The sequence below is a fragment of the Misgurnus anguillicaudatus genome, chromosome 8, assembly GCF_027580225.2.
Source record: "Misgurnus anguillicaudatus chromosome 8, ASM2758022v2, whole genome shotgun sequence".
NCBI lineage: Eukaryota > Metazoa > Chordata > Actinopteri > Cypriniformes > Cobitidae > Misgurnus > Misgurnus anguillicaudatus.
The window spans coordinates 2,893,895-2,916,820 of NC_073344.2; the positions used below are offsets into that span (position 1 = coordinate 2,893,895).

At 38.2% G+C, this 22,926-nt stretch overlaps 3 long non-coding RNA genes across 4 annotated transcripts; 1 reads left to right on the plus strand and 2 right to left on the minus strand.

Annotated features, from left to right (window-relative positions):
• Positions 1–3,234: 3,234 nt before the first annotated feature.
• On the minus strand, positions 3,235–5,850 carry LOC129450874 (uncharacterized). Its single transcript, XR_008646473.2, has 3 exons — positions 5,732–5,850; positions 5,023–5,088; positions 3,235–3,468 (listed from the first exon to the last, which is right to left on the minus strand). It is a non-coding gene; the product is annotated as an uncharacterized lncRNA (long non-coding RNA).
• Positions 5,851–16,818: 10,968 nt separating this feature from the next.
• LOC141365620 (uncharacterized) lies at positions 16,819–18,742 on the plus strand. Of its 2 annotated transcripts, XR_012370685.1 has the most exons (4): positions 16,819–17,277; positions 17,363–17,440; positions 18,034–18,288; positions 18,412–18,742. It is a non-coding gene; the product is annotated as an uncharacterized lncRNA (long non-coding RNA). The 2 variants fall into 2 exon arrangements; XR_012370684.1 differs by having other exon boundaries at positions 16,819–17,440.
• Positions 18,743–20,770: 2,028 nt separating this feature from the next.
• On the minus strand, positions 20,771–22,541 carry LOC141365950 (uncharacterized). Its single transcript, XR_012370907.1, has 2 exons — positions 22,090–22,541; positions 20,771–21,543 (listed from the first exon to the last, which is right to left on the minus strand). It is a non-coding gene; the product is annotated as an uncharacterized lncRNA (long non-coding RNA).
• Positions 22,542–22,926: the final 385 nt, after the last annotated feature.

Consider the following 22,926-nt stretch of genomic DNA (forward strand, 5'->3'; position numbering starts at 1 on the left):
GTTGTAAGATTAAAAGGCTGTGTGGTTGAAAGTGAAGTTGATGACAGGGAAGTGTGGTTCAGCATTGGAGTTACAGGTGTTGAAGTCAACGGCAGGGTGGTGTGATTCCGGGCCTGAATAACTGGAGGCGGAGTCGTGGTGTTGTTTAAAGCATGAACTGGCCACAAGCATATGATGATCAGGCATGTCGTCAGATGTGTTCTGTCCATGGTCATTTCCTGATGCCGCATCTTGTGCCTCATTGCTTTTAGCAGAAGTTTCTTGGCTGGTTGTTCCAAGGCTGTCCTCTCCAGTCACTGTTTTTTCTTTATGAGCTTTAGTGCAGTGGTTTAAGTGGTACCACGTGTTGCTGCCTTCCACTCGGACTGCTGTTGGGGTAGAGGCCACCACTTTATATGGTCCTTCCCTTCTGGCTTCGTTCCATTTCCTCCTGAAAACCCTCAGATAGACTTGGTCCCCTGGGACAATTGGACATGTGGTCTCCGTCACCTCACTCGGCTGCTTTCTCTTTTCCTGCACAAAAATAGCTTTATGGATAGCAGTTAGCTTTTTCATGTATGACCTTAATTCCATTTGCAATTGCTCTAATGGAGGCCCAGAATATGGACCTCTGCAGTGTGGAGCGGGCATAGGTCGACCTGTAAGCATTTCATGCGGTGTTAGATGTGTAGTTCTGTTAGTTTGCATGCGATAGCTCATTAGTGCAAGAGGTAAAGCATCAATCCAGTTAAGTTTAGTACTAGCACATATTTTGTTGAGTTTTGCCTTAATGATTCCATTGGCTTTTTCAACCATCCCTTGAGATTGTGGATGATAAACACATCCCAATCTTTGCTTTATTCTTAAATGTTGTAGTACTTGTTTTACTGTTTTTTGAATGAACGCTGATCCATTATCTGAACTTATTTCTGATGGTATTCCGAATCTAGGAATAACCTCTCTTGTCAGAAATTTGATTACTGTTCCGGCTCCTTCGTCAGCCGACGGTACAGCCTCCACCCAACGACTAAACCTACAAATAACAACAAGCAAATATTTCTTACCCTGCACTCTCTTGATCATATCCACATAATCCATAACCAAGTGTTTAAATGGTCCCTCTGGTACCGGAATATGACCTATTGCTGTTGTTATTCCTTTTCTGACATTGTATTTGGCACAAATTTCACATGTTGACAAAAACTCCTCTACTGTTGCATACAAGTATGGAGACCAATATCCTTGTTCTTTAATTTTTCTAATCACTTCTGCTCGAGCACAGTGGTCAAATCCATGCGCGTCTGTGATTAGAACATTTAACAGTGCTGTTGGTGCAACAATGTGACCTTCATGCGACCGCCAAATGTTTTGGGAGTCTTTTGTGGCCCCTCTTCGGTGCCACATAGATTGCTCATATGGTCCTGCCTGTTGTTGAATCCGAGCAATATCATCAATGTTTGGGTTGGGTTCAATAAGAACTTCTGGAGCTATTATTGCCACCTGACACCCGGAGGCCTTTTTAGCCTCTAAATCTGCTGCATTATTACACTTGATGACATAACTATTTCCTTTTTTGTGAGCTTGACATTTGATAATGGCCAGTCTTTTTGGCAACATCATAGCTGAGATTAATTCAACTATCTGTTCAGCATGTTGAAAAGGTGTGCCATCACTTCTTTTAAAACCTCTTTGTTTCCATACTGCCCCATAGTGGTGACAGACGCCATGGCTATAGGCTGAGTCTGTCAGAATGTTTGCTGTTTGCCCTTTTGCCAATTTGCATGCTGCTGTAAGAGCTTTTAATTCTGCCAATTGAGCTGAGCACGGCTGTGCGCAGTGTTGGGACAGTACAGACACAAAATCCTCTCCCTCTTTTTTCCCTACTGCATAACCAGTGTGAATTCCTGAATGATCCCTGAAACTTGATCCATCCACAAAGTAAGTGACTTCTAAGCAGAAGCAGTAATTGGTGTAGATTCGAGATCGGGTCGTAACCTGGTGAATGCTAACGAGTCAGCAACACATTCATGTGGCTCACCTTCATAAGCCAAAGGAATCAACTCTGCAGGATTCACCGTGTTACACCGTTTAATTGTTACATCTGGATGTGTCAGTAGTAACGAATATGCCAAAATACGGGCTTGTGTCAAAACAAATTTTCCCTGTTCAATTAACTCTGCAATTTTGTGATGGGTATATATGATAACTGGATACCCCATAGTTATTGAAGAGGCCTTTGAATATGTTTGAAATACTGCTGCCAGACCTTGCTGATAACAAGGTGGATATCCTTGTGCTACATTGTCTAGTTTAGTACTGTAGTATGCTATTGGTTGCTTTTTCCTACCACTGCAGGTTTCTTGCATTAATACTGCAGAAGCATATCCATCAGCTCTGTTGGCAACAAACAGGTGAAAGGGTTTAGTATAATCAGGTGTACTTAAAGCAGGTGCTTTTTGAAGCTCCTGTTTAATTGACTCAAAGGCTGCTAATGCATCTGTAGTCCACTTTAACCCTCTGGGGTCGGACCCTTTTTGGACACAGTCAGAGGTTCTGAGATGCTCTCACATTTGGTCTTTTTTCAGTTGCTTTAAAACACATTAATGGCTAATATCACATAACACTGTATTCAGCACAAACTGTGCTATAATAATATGTAAGATAAATGTATGTACATGTTTGTATTTTTAAGTAAATGATGTTTATGCGTGGTTAGTAAAAAAAAGAAAACAAAAAGTTGCTGAAATAAGGCCAAGGAACACATCCTAAACATTTGTTAACAAGCAAAAAAGTTATCTACTCTTGTAGAGTAGAGAATTTGCTACAAAAAGATGTAAAAACCATTTAACCCACTCATTCACGTGAAAAAATACATTGATTTAACTTTTGTAAGACACTTTTGCTGTGTAAAGGCAATATGCATGGGAGGGTCAATGGTCATGAATATTGATGTGTTTTACACGTGAGGAGACCCAACCCCCTAATGGCTCAGTGAGGAATGTTGGGACAAAAGAACTGTGACTGTGGGGAGACTTAAAGAGAAAAACTTTTGCTTGAGACTTAAAGAGAAAAACTTTTGCTTGTAGTTAAAAAAAATAGGTTAAAATAAAGTACAAAAGGCCTTTTTAGTAAAATAAAAGTCTTACAGGGTTGCAAACAACATGAACAATACAATAGATTTAAGAAGCTTTATTGTAATTATAAACAAAGAAGCTTAATTGTAATTATAAATAATAAAGTAACAATAAGTATACATGTAACAATATTCTATATGACCAGTACAATATGGCTCTAATTAAAAGAAAAGGATTCTAAATGGTCAGCTGTGAAAGTTTGGTGTGCATCTAAAAATACTTCCAAATATAAAAAATAAGGTATACATTTGTAAACCATCACACACTGTAACTCTTTGGGAATGGAGTTAAATGTTGTCGTGCCATTGTTCAAAACGTGCGAGTACCAGACGAAGTTGGTGTTGCAGACACATTCCTGAAAACATATCTTAATTAATATCATGTATTTTCAAAGTACAAAGCAACACATCAGTATTACTAATATTGAGAACTTTTTTTAATAATTAATAGGGGTGACCCCGAATAGTTGAAGATTCGATGCATCGGAGAAGCCGGATTCGACTACCAATCTCACAGTCGAATCGTTGCAGATGTGTTATGAAATGAGGATCATTCAATTTTGGCCGTATATGGGTGCACACATTATCTGATTTCGCACATAACAGCTTTCTCCCAATATATTGATATACAGCATATTATTATAATGCTGCCAATAATATGTGATGTAGCAGCTTTCAATAAATATTTTTAAAATGCGTTAATAAATCCAACAATCCCTGTGACAGGGCTACACGTCCAAAAAGAGGTTCCTATGTTAATAAACCATTGCCTCTTTGTTTCTACATTTAAAAGACGAAGCTGGCAATTCTGGCAATACTTTCGTTTTTTTATTAATTTCTTTATTTTATTTATAAATCACTCTGGTTTATCTGATTTATCTATTTGGCTTGTGTTTTGTTTCCGTGCACTTGAGGCATTTTGCACATTTGTTCTGCACGTTGTTACTTCTGACCTTATTTGATTTAAAAAATGTATTTATTATAAACGTAAATTCTGATATAATTTAAGTCTGTACATTTTGGATTGTTTTTCGTTCTATCGATGTTGCGCTAGTGCGTTCTGGCCATGTTTGCGCATGCAATTTTGCCGAACGTGCTATAGGTGCTCTGCGTCTCATATTTAGAATTTCATCAAACTAAACATTACAAAACGGATGTTTTGCGGCGGGCATAAGTTTTAAAATGTATTTAAAACCGAGTGGTTATCTATTATGGTCGGTGTTCACTTTCAAATGATAGCAAAGAGATTCCTGAAATAAATAATATCATCAGGTCTTTCTGTATCTAAAGTGAATACAGGGATGATCAAAGTCAAAGCAAGCAAGCAGGTATTTCTGTGCTAAACAATAACGCGGAGTGTCTATAAAATCATTAATTTCAGTGTTTTTCTTGTTATAAATTAACGTTTAATGAATTGTATACATTATAGCTTATAGTTTTTATCATTTACAGTAACAATCACAAATTATTTGTCATTTGTCTTTTTTTGGTCATCGCTTTGACGCGCTTAATCTCCGAATTAAATAAAAATACTAAATTGTAGCCGGGGTTTCCAAGGCAGGATCACCTTTGTTATTTTTTAGGTTTAGTTCTCAAAATGTTCTGTAGATTGTGGCATTAAAATGTTATGAGGAGTAATTAAACAAATTTTGCCTTACATTTTACCTTAAAAAAAATATATATAAATTGTATCACTTTATTTATTTCGGGTTCGTTTCTGCATGCCCCCGTGCGAGTAAATGATGATGAAGCCACGTGCCTAAAAAAAAATTAAAAACATTATTTGTATCATGTATTTTCGGAAAATACAGATATGTTTATATATATACATCTTGTATTTTCCAAATTACTACGCAAAACATCAGTAAAAGTCTACTAATAAAACAGAAAAGCCCGCAAATGTGACTTACCCTGTATGAATGTCCGTCGCATTTCTGCAAATGCCCGCTGAAGAGGAGAGTGATGCTGCCACATTCCTACAAAAGTTTTTAATAATTAATATAATGTATTCTCCACAGTAACAAACTTATAAAGCAATACTAAGGCGGTAAAGCATAGTTGAGATAAGATAATTGGGTACATAGATGCGGTATATCTTTGTTAACGGGCCATTACCGGACATATTTATGGCTAAACATTAACACATTACAAATCTCCGGACACATTTACAGCACATCGATACTACATCGATACATTTACACCCGAACAGATAGTCGCGTAAACAAGACTTTTTGAGGCATAAACACACTAGTCAAAATATATTCTAAATAGTGATATTGTTTTATGACATATTGAATATTTACACCATACAATCATACTGTTTAACGCATGACATATCTTCGGGCTCATTTACAGCACAATGTTACACCCGAGCAAATAAAGAAGGCTTATTGATAAGTCGGCATGGACACTATAGTTATAGTAGTGATATTGCTTTATAACATTCACATTACACTTATCAGCATACGGTTTAATGTAAGAACTATAATTTTAATGTTAATACAAATTGCCAATTACGAGACGTTTTTTATAAAGTCATTATGAAAATCTGCTTGCAAACAGTCAGTATACAGTATATAAAAGTTACACAACATTTAAACAAATGTAGGTAAAACTTACTCTTCAGAAATTATATCCTCAGCTGGATCAAGTCGCTCTTCAAAATACAAACGTTCATCGTCGGAGTCCTGCTCTTCGTCTGAAGAAACAGTGAACTCTTCTTCCTCGCTGTCCAGGAGCATGAGCTTCCTCACCTGTAAAGCGTGTCATCTTCCCAGCGCATTGATAAGTGGATGAAACTGTCAAAACTCGCTGCTTCTTAAAGCATTGTTTGTGGGCGTTGATCTTGTTTGCATAGCCCGCATCAGGTAATTTCCATATGAATGGCGCGCACAAGGGAAGGTGGGATTACATTAGCGCTAATGAGGTCGAGCCAGAAAAACTGTACCTCTCTTTACTTACATGTCGATTACACAAACAGACAATGAGTTCTTCAGATTTTAATTACATCATGTAAAAGTAGACATTTCAGGCTTTCTTTAGACATATGTATCATGTTCGTGTGACAAGTATTGGCGGAGTTATCAGTTCATGTTTGAAACGTGTTTGAGGAAAATGGTCAAGGAGACAGAGATGTCGAAATGCACTCCCTGTTTATTTTCTTTATTTGCCAAAAGCACACAGTTTTGTTGTTATTATGAAGGCACTCACATTAAAGTAGAGACTTCACAGTTTCGAATGATGTATTACATGTATGTGTATGATTATGAATGACGGAGTATTTTAAGTGGATGTCACAGGAAACAGGAAAAAATGCGTCAAAACGCGGCCCCGCGTTTTTGGACCCCAGGGGGTTAAGGGAGCACTAAGATTTTGTAGCCCAGCCTGTTTCATAATGTCTCTCAATGGTGCTGTTCTGATTGCATAATCTTCTATCCAATCAGCATTGAAACCTGTCATGCCCAAAAAAGTCATCATCTGTCCTACTTTTTGTGGCAATGGTGCTTTACTTATGCCTTCTAGGTGTGCTGGGGCTATGGCCTTTGTTCCATATGAGATTAACCTCCCTAAATATTCCACCTGTGGCTGGCAATATTGTAGTTTGGTTTTGGATACTTTATGACCTCCTTGAGCTAGTTTAGTCAGTACCTTTATTGAGTCTCTATGGCATTGTTCCAGTGATGTTGAACAAATCATCAAATCATCCATGTATTGCAGCAAAGTGCTGTCTATTATGAGATCTTCCAAATCAGCTTTGAGTACCTGATTAAATATTGTTGGTGACATTTTGAAACCCATTGGTAATTTACAATATGAATATTGTTTACCAGCATAAGTAAATGCAAACAAATATCTACTTTCCTCAGCAATTGGTACACTGAAAAATGCAGAACATAGATCAATCACAGTGAGGTATTTGGCATCAGGGGGGACATTTGTTAGCAGAGTGTGTGGGTTTGGCACATCAACTTCACTATCCTCTACTATGTCATTTATTGCTCGTAGATCATGTACGAGGCGCCATTTAGTTTTGTTTGCTTTAAGTACAGGGTAAATTGGAGTATTACAATAGCTGTTTGTTTCAAAAAGTACCCCAGCCTTTAATAATCCTTCAATGGTATCCCGTATCCCCAATTCAGCCTCTGGGCATAATGGGTATTGTGCTTTCCTGGGAAGGCAGATGTTTGGTTTAAGTTTCACTTTCACTGGGCTGGCTGATTTTACCAAGCCCACATCTGTTTCATATTTGGACCACAGCTCTGGTGGGACTTGTCGTTCCACATCCTGTAGTAATTCAGCAATATAACGCTCTTCTGTTTCAAGTTTTGTCATCATTTGAATTTGTTTCTGCTGATTAATAATTACTTCCTGAGGAATTCCTAACAGTGAGGTTCCATACAGAATTTTAATGTAATTTTTATCAGCAGAATGAAAAATCAATGGATTTTCTGTTATCTCCCATTGACTTTGTGAAGCCTTTTTCAGCATAGGCCCAACATCTTTTGATTTCCAATTTTCCCCTACATACAGAGATATATGTGGTACAGAATCAGCTATAGTAAACCATTTGTTTGTGAAGTCATTCTCCTTTAAGGTTATAGCTGCTCCCTGTTTGCCTATTATGATAGAATCTGAGATTAACTCAATTTGTTGCCCTTTGGTTTCTTCCTGCCATCTCGTTTCAAGTTCTGTACCTCTTAAAGGATCATACATCATTGCACAATGGAACTGTGACTTTGGTATTTGTGTATCAGGAATCTGTGCTTCAATGAATTTACCCCATGTATCAAGTGCTTGTTTAACATCATTCTCAATCTGTCCTAACCAGTACACATTAGCTTTTGGCTCAGAGATCATCATTTGAGTTCCTTTTATATCCACATATACTCCCTCTGCAGAACACCAAATTTTAAGACCCAATTTACACAAAGCATCTCTTCCTAAAAGGTTAATAGGAGTCTGGTTTGATATCAGGATTGGTAAGGTCACACGGTTGTTTTTAGTTTGTAGACAAATCGGAGCGGTCATTGGAATTAACTGAATTTGTCCCGAGAATCCTATTGTCTTTACAAATTTGCCAGACATGGGGAGATGTGATGCATAATTTGAATTTACACATGTATAAACCGCTCCTGTGTCTACCATCATGGGTATGTTTTTTCCTTCTACTTTAACCTGTAAAATTGGTTCTTGATTTGCATTAGTGGTTAAAATTGGTAACTGACTCTCCCCAATAGGATTCTCTGGGCATCCCTAAAAATCTGGGTTTGTACCTACCCAGGGATTCACAGGACCCCGCACAGACCTCTGCCAATTCTTCCCCCTTCTACCCCCGGGGGACTGGGTCCATGAATGGCTCGGACAAGCACTCTTCAAATGACCTTTTTCTTTGCACCCCCAACAGATGATGTCAGAAAGTCTGTCTGTTCCTCTCCTGTCCCCTTGTGGTGGATTTTTTGTCCACCCCATCGGCCCTGGCTGTTGATTGTATACATTGATGATGGGCACGGGGGTCTGGTGTGCATTAGGAGGGTTTGTTGCGGGAGGGGTTGGCTGAACAGCTGGTGGAGGAAAAGTCACCGGAGCCATTACTGACATCTGGTTGTGTTCGTCTTTCAGCACGGCTGCTTGAATCTTTCTCTTGTTTTTGTTTGAAAGTTCTTCCAGCTGTAACTGTGTCAGTTTTCTTCGCAGTTCTTTCTCTTGCGTTTTCAGTTTCTGTTAATTTTTTCTGAATAAGTCCACAGCATGAGACACATGGTCACAAAACTCTTTGTGTGATTTAGAGTTTAGACCTACCACATCTTCTAGTTTGCTTTTTACAGTCTGTGGCATAGCATCCACTATGGCATTTCTAAAAAGGGTGGTCATAAGAGGATCCCCCTCCGGGTCTCCCTCAGTCTCTTGTTTCCATCTCTTTAATTGCCTTTGAACGTAAGTGAGGGGATTTTCTGTGTCCCCCAGTTCCTCCCCCTTCAGTGCCTTGGGGTCGATTCTGGTTTCATACTCAGTTCGTAAAACTCGCCACACTTCGGGGCGGTATGCATCAAAAACAATTCCATCCATGTCGTAGGAATTCACGGCTCTGTGTAAATTAGCGTCTTGGAGGATCTGATCAGTCTTAGCTCCCCCTACGATCTTCGCTAGAAGGGCTTTGATGTCTCCCACTGCAATCAGCTTTCCAGCTAATTCCTCCTCCAAAATCCTGATGAACTTGCCAGCCCCCTCGTGGATGTCCGGGAGTCGGTTGACGAGTCCTTGAAGATCTTGTGAAGCCCAGGGGACGTAGTTCCCTTGAGCTCCTTTAATTAATATGGGGAGCTGTTTTGTTAAAGGTCTAAGTGATTTTTCTTCCCCGCGTGACCATTTCCCCACATCAACCAGGGACTCCGCTCTCTCTTCGCCCTCTCTGCTTTTTTCATATGTTTCATCAAATAAACATTTTTCTTCACTTACTACTCTTTCTAGTAAGTTCTCTTTTTTACTCTCTTGTTTTTCTTTTTCTCCCTGCTCATATGATTGCTTTGCACTTGGTGTTTTTATGTTATATTGCGTTTTCATCTTTTCTAGTGCTGTTCGTGCTTGTTTGTAACAGTCTAACTGTAATGTTTTTTCTTTTGTTGCAAGAGCTGATTTGGTTTTAGGTCTTACAACTGGCTCTCTCTCCTCTTCCTCCTCTTCCTCATCATCTTCTATTTCCACAGTTCCTTTCATCTGCATCTCACCCAAAATCCCAACAGTTCCCTTGAGCAATGGAAACTGACCCTCAGAGCTCAAATAAGGAGGGGGGGTCTGCATATTTTTGTTCCTTAGCCTTGGTTTCTTGTTCCAAGTCTTTCAACAGCCTTCTGGTCTGCTTTAAATGTTTACGCAGACTTTCCCCTTCTTTTTTGAACAATGCTAAAATCTCCTGCTCCCTTTCACATTTTTCTTCTCTTTTTTTGTTTTTCTTACTTATCTCTTTGGTTTTGTAATTTTTAACCAATGTTTCCATCTCCTCACACAACGCCACATCAAAAGTCCCCTCTTCTGGCCATCTGGTGACCATGTTTTTTGTACGTTTTTGCCATTTTTTAGACACTTTATTTATAAGATCCTTACACAATGGATACTTTGATCCCAAAGTTTCAACAGGACTGAATGCCATGTCTTTATTCATAATACAAAAACCCTTAGTACACTTTGTGGGTTTATTGAATTTTATACGTTCAATTGTTTATTCTCCTATATGTCCCCACAGGTTTTTATGCTTTGAAAGGAGATTGTATAAAATGTTTTCAAATCCAAAACATATCAAACAACAATATCAGCCATCTTTATTTCTTAGTTAAACCTTTATTTTTCATACAGAAACTTTGTTTTGACCAAACCTTCAGTAAGAAACTCGCATTCGTATCAATCCCTTTATTTATTTTTGGGGCTCCCTTCATTTTTAGGGCTCATAACGCACACTCTAACCCTTTATTATTTTTAGTGCTTATACATTCAGTCTTTTGTCCCTTTATCTACAGGGCTCATCACTCATCAGTATCCCTATTTTATAGGGTTTTTCAAACTTTCATAAGTATCCCTTTTTAATAGGGCTTATCAAACATTCCACCCCACACCCACCAGACAGTAATTACACCCCCCTTTTTCAGCCCAAAGGCCTGTCCAAGGGAAACGCTCTCACCGTCTGCCAGATGCAAAGTTTATTTAACAGTCTCACAGCAGCTTGCAACCTCACTCAAAATTCCCACGCTCACAGACACAGACACAGAGTACTCCAACACTTAAAACCGAAAAACCACACAGTTTTACTTATACACTAAAAACCATTAATCATTTCACCTCCATCCACATGATTAATAAACAATATACAGATAAACACTGTATATCAACTCGTATTATTGATAACACTTCCTCCACACAATATTACCTTATGTGTCCATAACACTTCCTCGACATGTTACATAAACAATATACAGATAACACTTCCTCAACACTGTATATTACCTTATGCAACAATAACACTTCCTCGACAGGACACATAAACAATATACAGATAACACTTCCTCAACACTGTATATTACCTTACACGCGTTCTCTTCACTTACAAATCTGTGTCAAATCACTATGGTCTTAATAGCCAACCCATCAGTAAGTCAATACAGATTCATGCATGCATGCCTTTGTTAAATTGTACCCTTGAAATCAAAACCCCTTTCACATATATGGTTCTTAAATTTAGAAGAGCTTAAATGTCTCACCACCTTGGGCAGTTCTGGCAAACAACACAAACCTAATTAATAAGCAAAAAGTGCTTACCTTAGTATATGGCCATTCTTGTTTGTGTTGTTCGTCAGGTCCGCCCAGGTGGTTCGGTACTTCAGCCCTTTTCTATCCTGTTCGTGACGCCAAAATGTTGTGGTTTCCCTTTTTCAGATGAAACAATCTTCAATCTTAGGTTTTGATTTCAAAGATGGACTTTATTGTCAGCAAAATAAAGCCGTGAGGAGATCTTGCAAGATCCACTAAAGTTTTACTGTACCCCAAGTGGTATATATATAAGGGGGCCTCCCCACCCCATGTACTCCATATATGGTCTAATATTCAGTAACATATGGTTTGCATCATATGGAAAACATATGGCATCACTTTGTCAAGAGTACAGTACGTCTTTTGTCTCAGCCTTCGACATGTAACAACCTTCGCCATGTATAAGAACATACTGCAATGCATGCTGGTAAATTTCATACACACAATGGTGAACTATGGTTATATTCATATAGAAAAACATAATGGTAAAGTAAGATTATACTTAATTCCTTTATATTCGGATTAAAACAAACTTCATCAGTAGTATAATAGATAATCCAAACAGCGCCATCGAAAACGTAACGTCCTTTAGGGATGTAACCAAACGCTCGCTCGTTCTCTCTCTATGGCTCTGGCTCGTTCCTCCATCAGCCAATGACTTCATGGAAAATATTGATGGACAAAACATGTAGCCAATTATATAACGAATTCAACAATCTCTGTGTGACTTTGTGTGTATTTCACTTCATGCTGCACTGCAAGAACTGACAGACAGATGACGTCAAAGTACCGTGAGGGTGAGTCGAAATTAAACTACTCCGTAAGATTTCTTGAAGATCTCTCACGGTACTTTGACGTCATACGACTGTGGCGCCACATAAAGTCAGTGACACGGCTGACGTAGGACGCGGCTGACTGTTATCTGTTCCGCCCCAGCTTCTTTTTTTTCTTTTGTTTTTCTGCGCCCAAGCCTTGTTTATAGTCTGGGGAGATGCACGCTATAAGTTTGAAAATAAACCTTTGCAAACATGTCTGAGGAACAGTTCAGCTGCCTCACTACAGTCACGTGACTTCACAACAGAACCGAAAGAGAAGACAATGCTGAATAAAGTTGTAATTCTTGCTATTTTTGGACCAAAATGTATTTTCGATGCTTCAACATATTCTAACTGACCCACTGATGTCACATGGACTACTTTGATGATGTTTTATTACCTTTCCGGACATGGAAACCGTACATAGATTTTCAATGGAGGGGACAGAAAGCTCTTGGACTAAATCTGACGTTAAAACATCTTAAACTGCGTTCCGAAGATGAACGGAGGTCTTCCGAGTTTAGAACAACATAAGGGTAAGTCATTAATTACATTATTTTCATTTTTGGGCAAACTATCCTTATTTAGTAGTCATGCTGTTACCTTTGGGGGCGGGGCCAAGTAAATAGACACAGACAATGACGCCCCCGCTGCACGCTAGAATCTCCGAAAAAAAAGCAGATTTCAACTGCAAATTGTACGCTATTAAATATACAAAAACTGCTATCTCAAACATGGAGAGGCTTTTTCGTGATCTCAACTAACAGATTCTGCAATAAAACAAAAATCAGAAAAAAAACTTTGTTTCTCATTATCTCGAAACTTGTGCTGCCGACTAGTTTCCATGACGGGTCATATATATATTAATGCTTTCTTAAAAACAAATCATTAGAGGGAAGACACCGTAATAAAACTTAAACTATTTATTGATCAGATATGAAAAAGTTTTACAGCGCGCTGGGTCGTCTCAAGGCTACAACCTGCAAGCGACTACCCCCAGCATTTGGGAAAACAATTATTTATAGAGTATGTGACGTCAATCTTCTTCTTAGAATCTCCACCCACAAAGGCCGTTCCCCTCGTCAATCTGACTCCATCACCACACCCAGTTTCAGCCTGCCGGCGAAGATAGACACACACAGACAAAGAAAAAACAAACTGTTCTCCGCTCATCCCTGAGAGCCATGCAGTCCGTCACTTCCTCCCCAGTACTCCTCCACTTCACATATGATTGACTACACATAGCATATTATAATGCTTTCTTAAAAACAAATCATTAATAAAACATTCATTTATTCATAAAGAACATAAGCTATAAAATGAAAGTGTTTATTATGTAAAACACATTTCAATATCATGACATCATTTCATTATTCGTAAGATTGGTTATATGAATAAGGCACACATTAACTTCTTTAGATAGATAAACACATATTACATCTTTTACTGCAATACTACTTCTAAGCAAAACACTTTAATCATTATTAAAAAAAACATCTGTTAGGGAAGAAAACACACACACACACACACACACACACACACAAAGAACAAGCCCAGGAGATTCTGTTCTTCAAGGTTGAGCTGCCATCCCCCATTAGGTTATTCTGTATGCAACCTTCATTTCATTGGTTAATACACATTTATCAAAGACAACATCATATCTTTATTACATCAATTATTCAATGATTAATACTGATTAAGTAAAAAAATATATTGCATATTTTATCCTGTGAACATTAAAGCATTAGTTAATACATGGTTGTCTGTTTGCTTTTCCTCCTCAGGTCTCTTTCTTATCTTGATAATTTCCAGACGTACATTCCTAGCTAATCCTTCTTGCAGCTTTTACACAGCACACAAGCTGCTCCCCCTCAGTAACACAAACACCTCATTTTACATAATAGCTCAGTGCATATATGAAACACACAGTGTTTGTAGAATAAAATGATTAATTAAAGAAATATAAAATGGAACAAAATTAATTTCCACAATATACACACACACACTCACCTAAAGGATTATTTGTACACCATACTAATACTAGCCCTATTCGGACGGGATTAGTTTTACAGGGGGACCTCTGAGAAAATCGTGCTTCTAAGAGGTCCTCTGTGTTTTTAATCCCGTCCGAATCGGCCATGTCTGTGTTTTTCTCTGACGACCTCCGTAAGAATTCCAGAGCAATTTACCTACTGTTTTTCACCGAACTCAGAGGTCCTCTGAGAAATGTAATCCCGTCCGAATGCAAATGTCTGTGTTTGCCCGCAATATCTTTTGAAAACGCGGTTCATTTCGTGTTTTGGCCAACGTGATCTCCCGTAAGGTCTTACTAATGCGCATATATTGTATTTCCTGAGTCCCATTCTTTCAGATATGAATGTTTTTTTGCATTTGGCAAAATAAAATAATTAAATCAAGACGAGCTGAATATCATACACTGTTAAGACTGGCCACTGTAATATCATTAACGTTATAAGAAACTCCGATCAAAGTTGTTCAACTCCGGAATGGTAATGTTAATTAATAAAGATAATACATTTTTTATTAATCATTATTTCTTCATTTCTTTTGTGTTGATTATAAGCAGACAGTTATATAAAACACGTAGGCTAACCTTACTTTAGTAGGATTTGTATATTTTATTTTGATTTGTAAAAATTAAATTAATAAATTACATGTTCTGTCATAATTTTACATTTAAAGCAAAATATTAAACATTACAAACACGCATATCCAGAGCACATGCTACTGCAACGCCCAAATGCATGAAACAGACACTCCCATCTCTGGAATAGCCTGCATCATTATAATCCCATCTGAATCGGTATACAAAATCACAGACGTCCTGGGGTAAACGTTGAAACTCAAACGCCGTTTGGAAAACTAATCCCGTCCGAATAGTGCTTAATACTGTGTTTGACCCCATTTCGCCTTCAGAACTGCTGTAATTCTATGTGGCATTGATTCAACAAGGTGCTGAAAGCATTCTTTAGAAATGTGGGCCATATTGATAGGAGAGCATCTTGCAGTTGATGGAGATTTGTGAGATGCACATCCAGGGCACCAAGCTCCCATTCCACCACATCCCAAAGATGCTCTATTAAGTTGAGATCTGGTGACTGTGGGGGCCATTTTAGTACAGTGAACTCATTGTCATGTTCAAGAAACCAATTTGAAATTATTCGAGCTTTGTGACATGGTGCATTATTCTGCTGGAAGTAGCCATCAGAGGATGGGTGCATGGTGGTCATTAAGGGATGGACATGGTCAGAAACAATGCTCAGGTAGGCCATGGCATTTAAACAATGCCCAATTGGCATTAAGGGGCCTAAAGTGTGCCAAGAAAACATCCCCCACACCATTACACCACCACCACTAGCCTGCACAGTGGTAACAAGGCATGATGGATCCATGTGTAACCCTGAGTAAATAATTGTCTATAATTAAGACAAAAAATAGTAAACTTTTTTTTACTAAAGGGGTAAAAGCAATTTTATAAAAAGTTATTTACTACTAGATTAAAGCAACAGCATGTAGTTTTTCAACCTTCATAATATATTTCCAAGACCCTTGTGATGGTACATTGACTTACAATAGGTTGAATGACACGTATGCCATAGCCTGACGGGGTCTGTATCGCTTTTACTGGCACTACAGAACTTCTGGAGGCGGGCCGTAACCTCAGCCCAAAAAGTACTACAAAATTTGACTGCTTTACGGCATACATCACTTCCGCCACCACCCCCATTTCCTCAAGTTCGGACGTGAGCGTTTGTTTGAGCTCTGACACGGTTTAATGTTGTTATCATGGCCGAAGCAGCAACGAAACCCAAAAATGTAAAGGTTGTGTCAGAGGAGACAAGGAAGAGAAAAAGGGAGAGTGACAAAATAAGAAGCCGTACGAGGATCAACAATGGTCCAGCGTTCGCTCGCTGGCGTGAGCTAAAGGAGGAGGAGGGCTTCCCGACCGATGCAGACTTAGCCGTCATGCTGTTGGACTAGTAGTAAAGTTATTGAAGTCATTTGTTGTCTGTCTGCCTGCCTGATTATGTTACGGACGCTATCAGGTCCTCCATTTATCTTCAGGAATCGAGTAATGCTAGTAGAGAAGCGAATTATCTGGGGTGCATTTCCCAAAAGCATCATTGCTAACTTGTTAGCAACTTAGTTGTTTGGCAATGGGAAATTGCATTGCAAACAACAATGTTGCTAATTTGTTGGGAAACGCACCCCAAGTAGATAGTAAACGTTAGCATGCTAGTTATCAATCGTTATCATGCTATCGCAAGTTATCGGTAGCATTCTTGTTCTGATTTGAGCATTGCAATCGATGACATGCAAATCGCAACCCTTATAGCACACATACATATCGGAGACCTCTATTTGATGTCTGCGTTTATATCTGTAAGATGTTTTATTTTGATTGTTTGCTCATCTACAATAAGTCTCTGAGACGTTTCCTAAAATATGTCATATAGACATATTGAAGATGTGTGCAAGACGTTTTTGATTTAGACTGTATGTAAAGAATCTCTTTCTAAGACCTTTATCAGATGTTTTTACACACCAGATGTATTCCACATCTTTGCCAGACATGTTACAGACGTACCTGTGCTATCTGGGAAATGTTTGATCTAAAATGTTTTGGTCTGGTAAAGATGTAGAAAGTATGAAAGGAATAAGATTAGTAATTTAAATTAGCACCAAGACTAAACCGCAGAGTGTAAACACACAGACATGTGTCTTGTAAAATTCATGTGCATTGAAAATGTTTAGCCATAGTCAAGGCACGAGCTCACTTTAGCTGTGACAAGCCCCTTTGTTTGGAAGTCACTATCTGATTTAGCATGTAAACTTTATTCGTCTTGAAGTCACAATGATATGACATAATGTGTATGTGTTGTTGATGTGAAATTGAATTAGACAAATATGTTCTCTGATATTTCCCTATAGCTTTCAAAAACGGCAAGTAACATCTACTCCCCACAAACTACCCTGCGAACTTCCACAGCCTGTGGTCTCAAGTATTACAGAGGAGTCGGACCATGATAGGTATTGCATGTTTTCCTGGGCCAGCATTTTTTTTCGCGAAGCCTTTTCATCTTTTTCACATGTCCTATTTGGTGTTTTGATTCAGGCGTGAATTTTACATTGAAGGAGTAGAAATACTGGAAAAAGGCACTAGGGAAGAAGAGGTCACTATATTAGAGGCCAGGTGAGTTTTTATACCACAAACCTATCATCCTTGGAGTTAGTGGTGTGAGCCTCTGGTTTTCAGTGTTGTATCACTTGCACACTTTCATGCAACAGTTTAGAAATTTTTAAAGCCTATGTTTCTTTTCTCATTAGTTAGTCTACCTTTGCATATTCATGTGTTTTTATGATAAGAAGCGTCATACCAGAACAAATTACTCCCATAGTGTAATGTTCCTTAGCATAATGTCAATAACCATTTTGACCAAAATGAGATGCGAAATAATCATATAAACTAAATTTTCTTCCAAATAAAACTTACTAGAAATAAAAAAATAAACAGAAAGCATTCACTAATGTCTGAAACACTAGCCAGCTGAGTTAGATTTCCATTTGTGGCTGTAGGAGAAGATGTAGGCTGCCTGCCATTAGTTTGGGATGCCTATAAAGTAACGGGAAGACATGAAGACACCAATTGGCATTTGAACATGTATTCTGATAACATTTTCCAGTTGTTTGTTTGAACTACTGTGGACTGAATTCACATTTACTTTTTCGCAATATGTCTACTTATCTATACTATTACTGTCTAATTCTATTTTACTCTGTCTGCAGCATGCAGTCTTTGGATATTGTAGAGGAAGAAGAGCAGAATGAATCTCCGGATGAGGATGCAGCAAATGACCCAAGGAACAACATTTAATTCTGTCTAATGACTCGTTTTTCATTTTGTGTTATTGATATGTTTTCCCGTTCAATCTTATGTGTGTTTATGTGCAGTATTGAAATGGATAAGAGCTGGACAGACCCAAAATTCTGTGAGGATGTGGACAGCTCTGATGAGGAATATATTCCATTTCTTCAACTACGGTATGTTATATTTACTTGCTTCATTTCATGCACAATCAGTATATTGCAGGGTTGTACTTGTAGTAGTTAGTTTCCACTATCCAAAAAGCGAAAAACCTGTTCATATTTTGTCTTTTTATGCAGAGTTGGAGGTGCAGCTTCAAAGGCCGGGAATATTGAGCAGCTTCCAGAAATATCCATGGACGAGACCGTGCTTGATGTAGCTGTTCCCAACACCACCGACGACCAGATGACCGATGTGCCAGACCATTTGAAAGTTGACAGTGAAGATGACCTGGTTGGAAAGAAGGCCTGCATCATCTACCTTGACAATCTGAAGATGCTTACTTCATTTCTGCAATTTCCTATGAAAGCATGCACATTTTCTGACCAAATTACTGGGGTAAAATGTCCAGGAAGAGCACCATTTCATATTGAAATGAAGCCTCTGGGAACTGGTGTGGTTTTGGAATGGGTAAGCAAACAGTATTTGCTTTCATTGTGCGCATGTGCATATGTGTGTACTACACTCAATAGTTGTGTGTTTGAGGAGTGACTGATTCTGGGGAGAAATCTGCTTCTGACTTGAGTAACTTAGCCATTTCGATCATCCAAATGCTCTTTGCTTCATGGAGTTTCAAATAACAGTTCTGTGTTGAATAATCAAGAACTTTCAGTTATTTGTAGGTCAGTCTGGTCTAGTGTTGTAGTGTTTGAATTAGTATGTGTATTGCTTTTCTTGTGTGTGGTTTTTTATTGTTCGTATTTTACTTGTAGCTACCCCCCTAGAAATTTTACGTTCCCATAACGTTCTCAGAACGACCCCGCTGGTGTTAAGGACGTTGCCCAGTAAAGTTCCCAGAACGTTATGAGACGGACGTGTTGTGGAGTTCCCTAAAGGGTTGGAGGACGTTATTTGGCAGACCTCTACGGAACATTCAGGACGTTCTGGAAATGTTAAGGGGACCATATTTTATTTACACTTTACGTTCCCATAATGTTCTCAGAACGACCCCGCTGGTGTTAAGGACGTTGCCCAGTAAAGTTCCCAGAACGTTATGAGACGGATGTGTTGTGGAGTTCCCTAAAGGGTTGGAGGACGTTATTTGGCAGACCTCCACGGAACATTCAGGACGTTCTGGAAATGTTGAGGGGACCATATTTTATGTACACTTTACGTTCCCATAATGTTCTTAGAACGACCCCGCTGGTGTTAAGGACGTTGCCCAGTAAAGTTCCCAGAACGTTATGAGACGGACGGGTTGTGGAGTTCCCTAAAGGGTTGGAGGACGTTATTTGGCAGACCTCCACGGAACATTCAGGACGTTCTGGAAATGTTAAGGGGACCATATTTTATGTACACTTTACGTTCCCATAATGTTCTTAGAACGACCCCGCTGGTGTTAAGGACGTTGCCCAGTAAAGTTCCCAGAACGTTATGAGACGGATGTGTTGTGGAGTTCCCTAAAGGGTTGGAGGACGTTATTTGGCAGACCTCCACGGAACATTCAGGACGTTCTGGAAATGTTGAGGGGACCATATTTTATGTACACTTTACGTTCCCATAATGTTCTTAGAACGACCCCGCTGGTGTTAAGGACGTTGCCCAGGAAAGTTCCCAGAACGTTATGAGACGGAAGTGTTGTGGTGTTCCCTAAAGGGTTGGAGGACGTTATTTGGCAAACCTCCACGTAACATTCAGGACGTTCTGGAAATGTTCAGGGGACCATATTTTATGTACACTTTACGTTCCCATAATGTTCTTAGAACGACCCTGCTGGTGTTAAGGACGTTGCCCAGTAAAGTTCCCAGAACGTTATGAGACTGAAGTGTTGTGGAGTTCACTAAAGGGTTGGAGGAAGTTATTTGGCTGAACTCCACGGAACATTCAGGACGTTCTGGAAATGTTGAGGGGACCATATTTTATGTACACTTTACGTTCCCATAATGTTCTTAGAACGACCCCGCTGGTGTTAAGGACGTTGCCCAGTAAAGTTCCCAGAACGTTATGAGACGGACGTGTTGTGGAGTTCCCTAAAGGGTTGGAGGACGTTATTTGGCAGACCTCAACGGAACATTCAGGACGTTCTGGAAATGTTGAGGGGACCATATTTTATGTATACTTTACGTTCCCATAATGTTCTTAGAACGACCCCGCTGGTGTTAAGGACGTTGTCCAGTAAAGTTCCCAGAACGTTATGAGACGGACGTGTTGTGGAGTTCCCTAAAGGGTTGGAGGACGTTATTTGGCAGACCTCCACGGAACATTCAGGACGTTCTGGAAATGTTAAGGGAACCATATTTTATGTAGAAATTTTATGTTCCCAGAACGACACTGCTGGTGTTAAGGACATTGCCTAGTAAAGTTCCCAGAACATTTGAGACTCACCCACAACTTATCCAGAAACCCCAGAACATAGCCATAACTCAAACAATATATAATTATACTGTGAAATTGATACGGTTGGTGTGGTGGAGGATAAAGGAGGAGATGGAGATCATGATGAATCCAAAATGATAATCTTTAATTAATATAAAACAAGGAACATGGAAACTGGTAAACAGCAAAACACACAACACATCACTATAAACAAGAACTGACCTAGACAAAGGGAAAAGCAGGGTATTTAGACAATGGAGTGATGAGGGGGATGACTGTCAGGTGAGGATAATAACAAACACAGTTCAGGTGAGAGAGTGAAAAGGATTATGGGAAATGAAGTCCAAATGGATGATGAACGGTTCCCCGTTCATCATCCATTTCCCATAATCCTTTTCACTCTCTCATCTGAACTGTGTTTGTTATTATCCTCACCTGACAGTGGAGAAACAAGCAGGAACAAATTGGGACTGTGACAAAAATGCATCATTGAGAAACACAGAAAATAATTGAAGTGAGATTACAAGAAAAACAAATAGAAAGTCAAAATCTGGCAAATTAACAGAAGGATAATAAAAAACAAAAACAAATAAATAGCCAAAAAATACAAGAATAACATAAAAGCTAACAAAAACCCACATTAATTAAATTGTTTTAAACAATAAAGATGCAATTAAAACAAAACATTTACAGTTGGAGTGCATAAAATGTAACAGATTTCAATATACAACAACTGGTTAAATAAAATAAAAAATAGCCCACAAAATATTAAATTTATGTTTACAGATGTGCAAATGTGTATTAGATATATAAATGTAAAAAAATAACACCATGCGATAAGGTCACAAGCTTGATAAACATCAACCTTTAGGAACTTCAATCTCCAGGTCTGGAGCCTGCAGAATAAGAGCATACAAATACAAATCCAGTTAAAAATATATTTACATAAAATGCATAAGTAAGGGCAAAAACACATATTACAAAACATCACAAATCCAAGAACTACGATTTTTAACATTCAAATCGAGATGTGAAAAAAATATGTTGGAGGATTTCAGACTTCCAGAAAGATTTTCAAATTACCAACTTAAAGAAAAAAGCAATTACAAACTACAAAAATGTTAAGCTCCAAAACTTCTTGGTCAAGTATTTTTTATTGCCTGCTTCATTATTTGCCATTATTCTTTACTACTTCAAACAATCCAAGCCCCAGTACCTGAAACATTTTTAAAACATGCTGTCACTTTTAAGCCAAAACACTTGTGCTTTTGTATCTAATACTAATATAAGGCAAATTAACCCATACAAGAAATTACCTCATACAAAATTTAACAAATTCAATACATTCAATATTGTAATTTAAATCAAATTACACAAAGATAAATAATGAACATGACTCTTATGTTTTTAAATAATGTGTAATAAAGTTACACCTTCTTTACCCAGATTGCAGGAAGATACACTTCTTCAGGTTTGACAATGTGTGGTACATGACTTCTGCAAACAAAGCACAATAATGATTACATTTTTTTTGTAAGACAAACGCTAATTTATGATTCTTAGGTATTAAATTCCTTTACAAAAGTATTTCCAAAAAGTGTCGATTTTTTGTTTTGTACACAAATCATTTGATCTTTGGTTGGCTTCTCTGTGGCCTGAGCATTAATTTATTTTGTAAAGATCGAACATCTTAAAGATTTTTTTTAACATTCTCTTTATGAAAATTGTTTAGCTCACTGTAAGCCTGCATGTTTATCATTATACTTTAAATGGCAAATAAGAATATATAGCCTAACATAGAAATAAAAAACATCACAGAAAAGAATAGCAAATAAACAGAAAAAACATTTATGTAACTCGCTGTAGAACAACGAGTGAAATCTATTTAAAAAGAAAAGTATCTTAACTTACCTTACAGTATTATATAAAGACAAAACAAAGATCACGCGTCGTCAAGTGTGGCAGTTTGAATTTCATGTGACTTCCGGGTCCTCTTGTAAGCTGTTGTATTATGGGAAAGGTAGTTCTTTTCATAAAGCGGATTAAACGCTGTTGCTGTTAACTGACTACTGTTTCCAAGATGCATTGCAATCTACATCATTATATTCAGAGAGTACAACATAATACATATTAGTATAGTATTATTTACTAGTATTTTTTGTGCTTGTTAACACAATGTAAAGTCTTATTTAATTACCATTTGTCTTTGTCTGATGTACGATAGTGCAGACTGAATAACTCATTTATTTTTCTTCATTCTGAAATCATTTATTTATTAC